General features: G+C 40.2%; 1 protein-coding gene across 3 annotated transcripts in view; it reads left to right on the plus strand.

Moving 5' to 3' along the window:
- Window positions 1–13,562, plus strand: part of RBKS (ribokinase) — a 131,083-nt gene that overhangs the window by 562 nt on the left and 116,959 nt on the right. The gene's annotated exons all lie outside the window — the stretch shown is intronic.

The raw sequence follows: 13,562 nt of genomic DNA on the forward strand, positions 1-13,562 counted from the left end.
TTAACTAGCAGCGCCTCCAAAGACCTGCTCCTGTTTTCTTGACTAGGATGCTAAACCTGTTCCCTGGCTAGCCGAGTGACTTTAGCCGAGTCATTTTACCTCTGAGAATGTGCCCACTTAACAGGGTTGTTTTCAACACTAAATGGAGGAAAATGTTTTGAGCTGTGAATGTGTAGAAAATGGGTGGAGCCGAGGCCAAAATTTTAGGCGGTCATCTTTCACCATATTGATTGTCAGCTTTCTTGCATTTCATATTTACAGCTTATTTTTCAGTGTTAGAGTAACCATAGGTTACCTATGGCAAACCAAATGTGAATCAAGTTAAAAACCCAGTATATACAACCATTTAAAAAAGTGATTGAATAAACAAAATATGCTAGATGAAAATAGTTGAGTTAGGGCAGTGAGATTGGATGGAGAGATCTTTCCAAGATATCTTTTCTTTTAAGTGAAATCGCCTTTTTTATTGTAAAAGTAATGTTTATTTATTTTAAAGGAAAAAAAAAACATGTTCCAAGAAAATCCTACCATTTAGATTGCTTGAGTTTAATTTTTTGGTGAGTGGCTTTTCAGATATACTGCTATTTTTATATTGTAAAAATAAAAAATGATCACACTACAGTAAGACCTTATCTGTCCTGCCACCTTGCCTTTTCAAAGGACAGCTGAGAACCTAAAAATAAATAAAAAGACCTCGGGACCAGCAAAATTAGTCACCAAATCCCTGCACTAAACCACCTGTGATCTACTTAAAAACTAGTTTTAGGGTCTTCACATAACTGACTAAATCTTCCATTGTTTATAATGTTTATAAACTAGGTTATCAAATTTCCAGACTGAGATTAGAAAGGGGGAGAGACTGCAAGGGGCAGGTAGAAATTACAAAAAATCCCTGAAAGTGAGGAGCGTGTAACAAGCAACAGAAGAATTTTAAATGCCAAGATCCTGGAGAATTCCCTGGCACTCCAGTGGACAGAACTCTTGCATTTTCACTGATGTGGGCCTGGGGTTGGAGTCCTTGTTCAGAAACTAAACATCCCACAAGTTGTGCAGCTCAGCCAAAAAAAGAGGAAAAAAAAACTGCCCAGAGCCTTTATTTTTCCACGAATACTTGAGCTACCTTGTGCCAAGATGAATGGGCTTTGTTTAGTGACATAACAAAGTTCAGTCTAGTTTTGGACATTTGATGAAGAGGCCTACACATCTTTCTCTAGAGCTGGAGTCAGCAAACCTTTCTGCAAAGAGGCAGATAATATTTATTTTAGACTTTTTGAGCCACATAGGGTCTAAGGTCACATAGCCAGCCCCCCACCCCACCTTATTTTTAACATGTACAGAATATAAAAAACTACACCTTACAAACAGCCTGCAGGCCATAGTTTGCCAACTGCTGTCTAGAGCATTGCTGTCCGACAGCTCACTCTAGTGATTGATGTTATTAGTCATGACTCTTCAAGAGAAGGGACTATGGTAATCATTAAATTGTATATAAAAATGGGGCATGAGTTTTACCTTAGGTAAAAGTAAAGAGTTCCATCAAATATATTTAAAATGTAGTTAGTACACAAAGGACTAAACCTTGAGACATCTGAAATAATTCATTCTTTAGAAAATCCATCTAGCTGAAATTTTACCATACTTCTATAGGGGAAGTAACAGAAGAGAAGGAAAGCTGAACAATTTCCCCATGCACTCAACCTGAGTAAGAATATCAGGGTTAAAATTCAGAGCCCCCTCCTTATTAAACTAAGTAGAGCTTTCTGTGAAGCTTGACTATTACACATTAAACATAATTATAGTTACTTTCTAAAATGAATAGTCTTCAAACTTTGGGGAGGGGAGGGTCTCAAATGCCCATGTTAGCATCTGTCAGGATTTAAAAGCTTATTTCAGAGCTAGAGAAATTTAGAGATTATTTATCCCAGTCCTTCACTGTACTTATAGGTGAACTCTTACATTGTGGAAAATCTTTGATCTCTCTTCTCATAACGTTTTCTTTTCTTTATAAGATACCCAGATTTCTAGTCTTCACATGAATCACTAGTAAATTTCCCAGGTGGTGCTGGTGGTAAAGAACCTGCCTTCCAGTGCAAGAGATGTAAGAGATGAGGGTTCAGCCCCTGGGTCAAGAAGATCCTCTGGAGGAGGGCATGGCAACCCAGTCCAGTATTCTTGCCTGGAGAAGCCCATGGATGGAGAAGCCCATGGACAGAGAAGCCTGCCGGCTATAGTCCATGGGGTCACAAAATGTCTGACACATAAGTCTCAAGTGACTTAGCGCGAGCATGCACATGCACATACACATACACTCTCCCACAATTTTTCTAACAAGCTTCCCATGGTTTCTGATTATTGCTACCTCTGAAGATCTTTACAGAATACCTCAGTATAGGATTTTTATTTAAAAGCCTGCATCTGTAATAAACTTGGGTCCAACTTTGCTTGTATTATTTTTCTATCCCTTCCATACAAATTACCAAAAACCTAATGACTTAAACAATACAAACTGAATACTGATAATTCTAAAAGTCCAGAAGTCTGATACAGGTCTAACTGGGCTAAAATCAAGTCTTTTGTAAAACTGCATTCCTTTATGGAGGCTCTAAGGGAAATCTGTTTTCTTGCCTTTTCTAGCTTCTAGAGGCTGCTCACATTCTGGCTTATGGCCTCTTCAATTCAGCGACTGGCTCAGTCACTCAGTCATGTCTGACTCTTTGCGACCCCATGGACTGCAGCACACCAGGCTTTCCTGCCCATTGCCAGCTCCCAAACCTTGTCCATTGAGTTGGTGATGCCATCCAGCCATCTCATCCTCTGTTGTCCCTTTCTCCTCCTGCCTTCAATCTTGCCCAGCATCAGGGTCTTTTCCAATGAGTTAGTTCTTCGCATCAGGTAGCCAAAGTATTGGAGTTTCAGCTTCAGCATCAGTCCTTCCAGTGAATATTCAGGACTGATTTCCTTTAGGATTAACTGGTTGGGTCTCCTTGAAGACTCTCAAGAGTCTTCTCCAACACTACACTTCAAAAGCATCAATTCTTCGGTGCTCAGCTTTCTTTATGTCCAGCTCTCACATCCATATAAGACTACTGGAAAAACCATTGCTTTGACCAGACGGACCTTTGTTGGCAAAGTAATGTCTCTGCTTTTTAATATGCTGTCTATGCTGGTGGTCATAGTTTTTCTTCCAAGGAGCAAGCGTCTCTTAATTTCATGGCTGCAATCACCATCTGCAGTGATTTTGGAGCCCCCCAAAATAAAAGTCTCTCACTGTTTCCATTGTTTCCCCATCCATGTCCAAATCGAGTGAAGTCCTTCTCACATAGCGTCACTCTCACACTCACTCTTCTGCCTCCATCTTCTGCATTTTAAGTACCCTTGTGATTTCATTGGGCCCAAATGGGTAATTCAGAATAATCTACTTATTTTAAGGTAGCTTATTAGCAGCCTTAATTCCCCCTTGCCATATAACATAACATATTCACAAGTCCTGGGGATTAGGATGTAGACATTCTTCAGGTGGGGGTGGGACATAGTTCTGCCTACCACAGTGGTTAAAGTCAAAAAATCTTATAATACTTAGAGCTTGGAGAACCACTGAAGCCTATCAGTCCATCCTCCACATTTTACAGATGAGGTAATTAAGAGAGGTTAGGTGACTCACCCCAAATCATAGAGCCCAGTGGGAACCCAGGTTTCTCAACCTTTATCTTTCCATTATATCATTGTATCACTAACTCTGGCACATATTTATTGCCCTTTTCATCTACAGTTCATTTAAGGGCTTATAATCTGTGCATTCATTAAGTGTTTACTTTGTAAGTTGGCAAGGAATAACAACTAAAGATTTATCATTTTCAGGTCTAAAGATAGGATCTCCATTACTGTTTCTGTCTAAGCTTAACCATAACCAACCTGGACACCCATGCCTATACTGTAGAATCACTTTAGAAATGAAACTACTTCAGTAACTAAGCCCTCTTGGATAGTATCCAAGTCTAACTCACTTTATATATTACATTACTGTGTGCCAGACACTGCTAATGCAATCATTGAGCAGCTTTTTTCATTTCTAATTTCAGTCCACTATGAATAGTAAGCTCTGTGTGCTAATAATTTTTAAAAATCATTAGCTCATCCAACATGGCAAACAATGAACATTATTTACTACCCACCTGTATTTATTTAATTATTCTCTTCCTTCTTGAACAATCATCTCTGAAGTTCCAAATTGCAAAGATAAGAGAAATCAAGTCTGTTCTTGTGGAAAATTAAGTCAGAGCTCCTCCAAAGACAGATTCCCATGAAAACCCAATAACAGATGAATTTTTTTAGACACTAGTTAATCATGCTTCACTAGTCTTTATTTCTTATGACATGTATCACCCATTTTTTTAAATTATTCACTCAGTGAATATTTATTGGTTTTATACCATGTGCCTCTGCACTTCCCTAAGGGCAGAGGATACAGAGATGAAAAACACAGCCAAAGGTCCCAGCCACTTGGAGCTTACATTCTAGTGGCAGAAACAAACAATATCGGTAGAAATATGTAAAATTCACATGCTAAGGAGGAAAATAAAGCATGAAACCGGAGTGGAAATAGTAATTTTAGATCATTAGCCATAGACAGCCTCAACGAGAAAGTGATTTGAGTAAAGGCCTACCGAAAGAAAGGAAGCAAGCCATACATATCACCAGAAGAGCATATGAAAAGGCCCAGAGGCAGGAGCACACTTCGTGGGATCAGTGAACTACCAGGAGTCCAGGGTAGCTGAAGAAGAAAATAAGGGAGAGGAGAAGATAATTGATGGTTAAAGGCCAGTGGTTCCTACCCTGGATGAAGCGAAAAGCCATTGGAGGGTTTGAGCAGACAAGTGACATGATATGACCCAAAAGAACAGAAACGGGGAGACCAGTTCAGAGTTAATTAACAATAGTCCAGGCAAGAAATGAGGGTAGTTTGAACAGTGCAAGTAGGGAGAAGTGAGCATCTTCTGATTATATTTTAAAGGTAGAGCTGGCAGGATTTGTGGAGGAATACGAGACAGGTCAAGGATTACCCCCGGTTCTATGCCCTCTGCAAGTGTAAGGGGAAACTGACATGTGCTGAGATGGTGATAGAGCAAATTGCATAGGGAGAGGGCAGTATTAGCAGCTCAGGCCCGATGTGTGAGACTTGAGGTGCCTGTCAGACATCCAGCTGAAGCGGTCAAGAAGACAGATATATGAGTTTGGAGTTCAGAGGAAAGATCGAGCTGGAGATATAAATTTGAGAGTCATCAGTGTATAGATGGTATTTAAAGCCATGAGACAAAATGAGATCACCCCGGTCTGTGCTCCTGGGGCACTCCAACATTCAGAGGATCTGTTTTACATAATTTATCTCCTGTCTCCCAGTCTCTCTGTACCCCTAAAACTTGCTTGGAGACAAGTTTAATACAAACCCATGTTTACATTTCCATGGTAATAGACTATGATGTCAACTAAAACCCTATGTTATCCTTTTACATGCTCCAATTAAAAGTGATGGCTGGAGAGATAAGGCTCATGTTCAACCAAGCATCTAAATTTAATCCTTGGCAAGTCAGGAAATGATTGCTTAATTCTCAAAAGATTTTAATTGGATGGTGGCAGAAGTGAATTTAGAAGCTTTTTAGATCCAAAGTGAATGAAATGCTGGACCTCAATTACAAAAAAAAAAAAAAGGCCAAAATTTTATATTATACCTAGAAAAGGTTATATGTGTTTGGCAAATTATAGTACCTTCTAACCTACCTTCCCACTCTAGTGTTCTTGCCTGGAGAATCCCAGGGACGGGGGAGCCTGGTGGGCTGCCACCTATGGGGTTGCACAGAGTCGTACACGACTGAAGCGACTTAGCAGCAGCAGCGGCGGCAGCAGCAACCTGCCTTCCACAAAAGCTTCTTTAGTTGTCGTATTTAGAACAGAAAGATCTCCCTAGCAGTCACATTTTCAGGAAAGTAAAAGCCAAAGTAATGCTGGTCCAAGAAGTGTCATGCGTTCCCAATATGAGAAAAATATCATCATTATTCTTTCTGCTCCTTAAATTGGCCTTGAAAGTTGCTTATCAGTTACAAATCAGTTTTTCAGTTAATATTTCATTGAACATGTTTCTGTCAACTGAATTCTGTAAATTCAAAAGCAATTATGCATGGGAAATTTGCGAATTTTGGTCCCTTCAAAGAAAATACATGTTAAAAGGTAAATTGCGTGTGACAAAGAAAGAGCACCTATTGCTTGGTATTATTATACTCTGGGATTTCCCTGGTAACTCAGTTGTTAAAGTTTTCCTGCAAGCTCATTGTTTGCAATGCAGGAGACCCTGGTTTGATTCCTGGGACGGGAAGATCCCAGGGAGAAGGGACAGGCTACCCACCTCAGTATTCTTGGGCTTCCCTTGTGGCTCAGCTGGTAAAGAATCCACCTACAATGCAGGAGACCTGGATTTGACCCCTGGGACGGGAAGATCCCCTGGAGAATGGAAAGGCTACCCACTCCAGTATTCTGGCCAAGAGAATTCCATGGACTGTATGGTCAGAATTCCTTGCGACCATGAGGTCGCAAAGAGTCGGACACGACTAGGCGACTTTCACTTGGCGATCCATTCCTTGGCCAGCTCTTCATGCCCTAGTGTCTGCATGGTGGGGAGAGCATGATGAGGTGGGCTTTGTGATGAATCTGCTCCAGTATTTTGATTACTTATATTTAATATTGAAATGGTGAGACTGTGCTAAGTGCTGGGGATACTGCAATTGGCGTAACATGGCCATAGTGTAACAAGTTCCTGAGGAACTTAAAGACCAAAGAAGTAGGCAGACACAGACGCAGATCATTGTAGTATGATATGCTCAGTACCTGCAGGTTCTGTGGGAGCACAAAGTAATGTTCCTGGATGAGATGCCTCCCCAGCCACCTCTTGAAAAGGGAGAACATCCTCGCCAGTTGGGATGATCATACAGGAGTGAAGTCATGGCTGTGGGTATGCATGGTTGTGCCAGGGACAGCAACCACTATCTGTTCACTGTACACTGAGCATCAGATAAAAGGTTTCAATGAAAGGCCCCATCAGCCATGCTGAGGTGCTTGGGTCTTATTTTGTAGGCTCTGAGAGCCAGGGAAGGATTCAAAATAGAAATGACATGGTCAGGTTTGCCTTTCACTTAGCTTGCTCAGTGCCACAGCTCTCAGTGCCAAAGGCAGATGTAAAAGAAGGCAATGTTTGGAAGTCATCAAAGATATTGTCCTTGAAGACAGACCCAAGGGAAATCAGTGATCTTCACAAAAGTTGATAGGGGCCTTAACTAAGACAGTAGTGAAAAGTAAAGAAGAGGAAAAAAGTTAAATATTTGGGGAGTTCAATTCAGTTCAGGTTAGTTCAGTCGCTCAGTTGTGTCCGACTCTTTGCAACCCCATGAATCACAGCATGCCAGGCCTCCCTGTCCATCACCAACTCCCAGAGCTTACTCAAACTCACGTCCATCGAGTCGGTGATGCCATCCAGCCATCTCATCCTGTGTCGTCCCCTTCTCCTCCTGCCCCCAATCCCTCCCACCATCAGGGTCTTTTCCAATGAGGCAACTCTTCGCATGAGGTGGCCAAAGTACTGGAGTTTCAGCTTCAGCATCAGTCTTCCTAATGAACACTCGGGACTGATTTCCTTTAGGATGGACTGGATGGATCTCCTTGCAGTCCAAGGGACTCTCAAGAGTCTTCTCCAACACCACAGTTCAAAAGCATCAATTTTTCAGCGCTCAGCTTTAGGGAGTAAAAGATTTCAAAACATCTATTAAGTAAAATGGGCATGAGTCAAGCTTCTGCGACAAGACCTGGAAAGTGGAGTTCTTAGAAATAATCACACTTTGTGGAAAGAAAGAATTCTATGTTTCATGCTTTTTAGCAGGGAAAAACATTCTACTCCTTAAAAAATCAAAATAAATGTTATCAAGTAACTATAAGGCAGTCAAATCCCCTGGTGGTGGGGAGTTGGGGGGAACGGGGTGGGGGGGTGGTGGTGAGAGGGAATGAATCCTAAATTTGGCTTTGAGATTTAAGAAAAAACACTGATGTGCTTTTATACTTATAATGGAGAAATTAATGACAAAGTTGGCTCAGGAAATTCACAACTGCTTATTGGAGATAATAAAACTAAGATAGTAAATATACCAATACTTTAACACAGAAACTATACAAACTCAACTACCCATGTAACAAAGATATCTGTAATGTAGCAAAAGTGTGGTTTGGAAACTTAAATACCATGAAACTAGAGACTTTGAGTCCAGTTCTTTTTTGTCTGCCACCCTGTTCATTTTAATTATTGGAAACAATTCGAACTTGGGAAGACTTCAGTGATCTGGCCCCAACCCGTAAAGGTTGGAGCCTGGATTAAAATTTACCTCTCTTGACTCTCAGATACTAACACATTATTGTGAAGGTTAGAGTAGCATTTCAGCAGTTTGACATATATTTGCAAGAGATAAGAAGGAATTCAAAATGCTACTAGGGAACAGTTTCCTTGCAAGGAAGAAAAAGCAAATAATGCAATTACCTGTATCAAAGGGCTTAATATTGTCCTTTAGAGGGTTTTTTTTCCTTCAGATTTTTTAAATTATGGTAAAATACCCTAGACATAAAATTATTTTAACCACTTTAAGTGTACAGTTCAGTGGTATCAAGTACATTCAGCCATCATCACCATCCATCTCCAGGACTTATTTTTTTAAGTTATAGAAAAATCACAATATTTTATTTCCTCTGGCCTACAGCAGTCTTTGTCATCCTAGCTGCAGCAGGGAAAATTTTAAAATGGTTTAAAAATCGACCCGCCCTACTTGGTCGATTTCCTCCAGCTAGACAGAGCATCCCCCTTGGGTTTTTTTGTATTACTTTCTGACAATTTTAATATGTATCAGGGTTGAGAACCACTCACTGAGAAGGTCCATAATTAAAAACTGTTCATCTTCCCAAACCTAAACTTTGACCTCATTTAAATAATAACTCCATCACCCCTCCCCGCCCAGCCCCTGGCAACCACCATCCTACTTTTCTTTATGAATTTGACGTTTCTGTGTACCTCATGTAAGTGGAATCATACAGTATTTGTCGTTTTGTGACTGACTTATTTCACTTAGTATTTCACTTAGCGTGATATCTTTAAGGTTTATCTACGTTTTAGCATGTATCAGAATTTCCTTCCTTTGTAAGGCTGAATACTATTCCAGTGTGTAGACACCACATTTTGTTTATCCATTCATCCATCGATGGACACTGCATTGCTTCCAGTTTTGCTACTGTAAATAATACTACTATGAAACATGGCTGTATAATATTTGTTCCAAGTCCTTGTTTTCAGTTCTTTTGGGTACGTATCTGGAAGTACTGGATCATATGGTAATTCTGTTTAATTTTTTGAGAAACCATCATATTATTTTCCGTAGCAATTGTACTTTTCCTTTCCTATCTTCCATTTCTTTTTAAACTGCCCACTTTTCATCTTACCTGTTTAAGCCTCCTTTTTCTATTCCAGTTTATAAAACCTGGGTAAGATTTTTTTCTTTTGTCTGTTATTTTTTAGCTCCTACATAGTTCAGTTCAGTTCAGTCTCTCAGTCGTGTCCAACTCTTTGCAACCCCATGAGCTGCAGCACTCCAGGCCTCCCTGTCCATCACCAACTCCCGGAGTTTACCCAAACTCATGTTCATTGAGTCAGTGATGCCATCCAACCATCTCATCCTCTGTCATCCCCTTTTCCTCCTGCCCTCAATCTTTCCCAGCATCAGGGTGTTTTCAGATGAGTCAGCTCTTCCCATCAGGTGGCCAAAGTATTGGAGTTTCAGCTTCAACATCAGTCCTTCCAGTGAACACTCGAGACTGATCTCCTTTAGGATGGACTGGTTGGATCTCCTTGCAGTCCAAGGGACTCTCAAGAGTCTTCTCCAACACCACAGTTCAAAAGCATCAATTCTTCAGCACTCAGCTTTCTTCATAGTCCAACTCTCACATCCATACATGAACACTGGAAAAACCATAGCCTTGACTAGACAGACCTTTGTTGACAAAGTAATGTCTCTGCTTTTTAATATGCTGTCTAGGTTGGCCATAACTTTCCTTCCAAGTAGCAAGCATCTTTTAATTTCATGGCTGCAATCACCATCTGCAGTGATTTTGGATCCCAGAAAAATAGAGTCAGCCACTGCTTCCACTATTTCCCCATCTATTTGCCATGAAGTGATGGGACCGGATGCCATGATCTTAGTTTTCTGAATGTTGAGCTTTAAGCCAACTTTTTCACTCTCCTCTTTCACTTTCTTCAAGAGGCTCTTCTTCACTTTCTCCCATAAAGGTGGTGTTATCTGCATATCTGAGGTTATTGATATTTTTCCCGGCAATCTTGATTCCAGCTTGTGCTTCATCCAGCCCAGCGTTTCTCATGACGTACTCTGCATACAAGTTAAATAAGCAGGGTGACAAGATACAGCCTTGACATACTCCTTTTCCTATTTGGAACCAGTCTGTTGTTCCATGTCCAGTTGTAACTGTTGCTTACTGACCTGTATACAGGTTTCTCAAGAGGCAGGTCCTGCCTAGTGATCCCTCTTATGCAATTATGTATCTCCCTTGTGCATGCATACATGTAATAAGTATATGCTTGGTGGGGGAGGGGGTGTCTGTGCAGAAGATGAGCTCAGTAAACCTCACACCTTCTCCACTAACCCCACGCTAAGCAACAGCATGGTTTCACCACTGTATTACTTGAAGATAGAGTGTCCTAAATTTATATCTGTAAGTTGATCTATTTGCTTTGATAAATTTCTTTGAACTCTTATCTTTTGGACTTGTTTCCTTTTCCTTAGGAAAATTCCTAGATATAGAATCTCTAGATCAAGGGAAATAACATTTTTGTATAATATATTGCCAATTTGCCTTCATAGAAAAGTGTTCTGAAATACACTCCCACCAGCAATGTGAGAAACACCTATTTCCTAGAAAACTAACCAACACACTGCTGGTTTGAAAGGTGATAAATGTTCTCTTGTTTTACTACTAGTGAGATTGAGTTTTTTCTCAGATGTTTGTTGACTTGTATTTCTTCTTTCGAGAATTGCCTGTCGATGTGTCTTTTGCCCATTATTCTGTTGCCCTCCCTTTGAGATTTTAAATGAGAGTGTTCAGAGGGAAAAAAAAAAGTTGTGAGGAGTCTAGTATGAAAGAGAGTTCTTTCTCTAGCAAAGGAACTAACAGAGTAAAAGTGAAAGTAGAGCTAAAAAATTGACATAAGTCAAATTGACTGGCACAAGACACTATGGAAATGAAGAAGAAAAAGGTCTCGACACTGGCTGCCCTTAGAATCAATTAAACTAGACTTCCAGGGATAGGGCCCAGTCATCAATATTTTTTTAAATAAATTCCTCCCATAGATTTTTTTTAATGTGATCAACAAAGATAGAGAAGTATTTAATAACTAAAGTATTCACCTTTACAATTATCTTTGTGACCCCATGGATTGTAGCCCACCAGGTTCCTCTGTCCATGGGGATTCTCCAGATAAGAATACTTGAGTGGGTTGCCATTTCCTTCTCCAGGGGGTCTTCCCGACCCAGGGATCGAACCCAGGTCTCCTGCATTGCAGGTGTATGCTTTACTGTCTGAGCTACTAGGAAAGCCCAGTTATCTTACTTTTTTTTTTTTTTTGCAGAGAGAAAACATATGTTTTTATTTTTTAATTGGAAGATAATTGCTTTACAATGTTGTGTTGGTTTCTGCTATACAACAACATGAATCAGCCATAATTATATATATGTCCCCTCCCTCTTCAGCCTCCCTTCTCCCTCCCATCCTACCACCATAGATTTTTAATGTGCCACCAAGGTAGAGATTAGCAATTAATCAATAAAATCAGGAACTGTGAAGTTGTGTGAATGTGGCAAAACAACTCAATTTTTTGGAGAAATTACCCTTTGAGAGAATGGGAGTAGAGTTATTCCTGACCCTGGGGAGTCATCCTTGGCACAGATGAGCACATCAGTTTTTAAGTGGCACCATACATGGTTATGGGAAATCTCATGGACAGAGGAGCCTGGCGTGCTGCAGTCCGTGGGGTCACAAAGAGTCAGACACAACCTAACAACTAAACAACAGCAAATACGTGGTTATACAGTCTCTCAGCTGTGATAATACAGAGTGTTAACTCCTGACACACTGTGTCACAGAACAGTGACAAAATGGATATCAGTTCTTGAATTACATGAGTTCTGCTCAGGATAGTCACCTCCTAGTTAAGTGGCTGGATCTTCCTCCATTGTGACAGTGAGCTTACAGTGTTAGCACTGGACTGTAAGCTCGGTGAGGACGGGGTGTGGATGTCCCCAGAACCTCCGGACAGAGCCTGGAATATAGTAACATAATTAATGTGTGCTGACAGTTGAACTGAGTATCCCACAGGTCTGAGATGATTCCAATGTATTTCTTCCATAGTTATGTGCAGTTGCTCAGTCATGTCCACCTCTTTTGTGACCCCATGGACTGTGGCCCGCCAACTTCTCTGTCCATGAGATTTCCCATGCAAGAATACTACCTCAAATCTGTCCATGAGATTTCCCACGCAAGAATACTACCTCAGAATCTGCCTCATTGAGTATAATTTTAATCACTTGTTAGTATTCTCCACATGGTGATGAGTTACCCTTTCGTTGTATAATAAGGTCATACAACAAAGGTCATGGGGAGGATTTCTTTGAATTGTGCAAAGTTCTTATGACAACTGATTATCTTCTTAAAATCTTCATGTGAGCACTTTAAATATCTCCATCTATCTTACTTTACTTTCTTCACAGTTTTTATAATACTAGCTTGACTTGGGGCATTTCTTGTATATCTGCAGAAGGCAGGCAAGTATAAATGATCTTTGTATGTATACGGTCGATTTGCTTTCTAAACAAAACTTGGCGGTTTTGTTTGGGGTTTGGGTGTTTTGGGGCTTGGAGGTGTTTTGTTTTGTTTTTAGTTTGTTTCCCAAATATATCACATTTTAGATACTGGCTTTTCCTCTGTGGCCAAAATTTTTTTCTAATGCAATTCTTCTATAATATTGCAGAAAGTAATTTGTGCAGCAGTTTTTAAAAACCTTTTACATATTATATTTTACATCTGGAGCTTTACCACTGGTTTAAAATGCTATATAATCCATAGACTGTGATAGCAATAATATTGATTTTTTCTGAATTAGGAATCTTCATTTTTCAAGTGAGAAATAACAAATCTAAATTTTCAGTTACCTGTTTGCAAATAAGTACAGTTGACTCTTGAATAATGCAGGGATTAAGTCACCGCCCCCCCCCCCCCATATCTATGGTTCCACATACGTGGATTCAACCAGCCACAGGTCATGTGGCACAATAGTGCGTATTTAGTGGAAAAAAATCTGACTATAAGTGGACCCACACAGTTCAAGCTAGTTGTCCAAGGGTCAACTGTACTCTGCCAAAACTCTTAAAGAAATTCAACTCTGAAGTCCTTCAGGCTTGATAAAGATTATAAGCAGT

This window comes from Odocoileus virginianus, chromosome 2 (assembly GCF_023699985.2).
Source record: "Odocoileus virginianus isolate 20LAN1187 ecotype Illinois chromosome 2, Ovbor_1.2, whole genome shotgun sequence".
Lineage (NCBI taxonomy): Eukaryota > Metazoa > Chordata > Mammalia > Artiodactyla > Cervidae > Odocoileus > Odocoileus virginianus.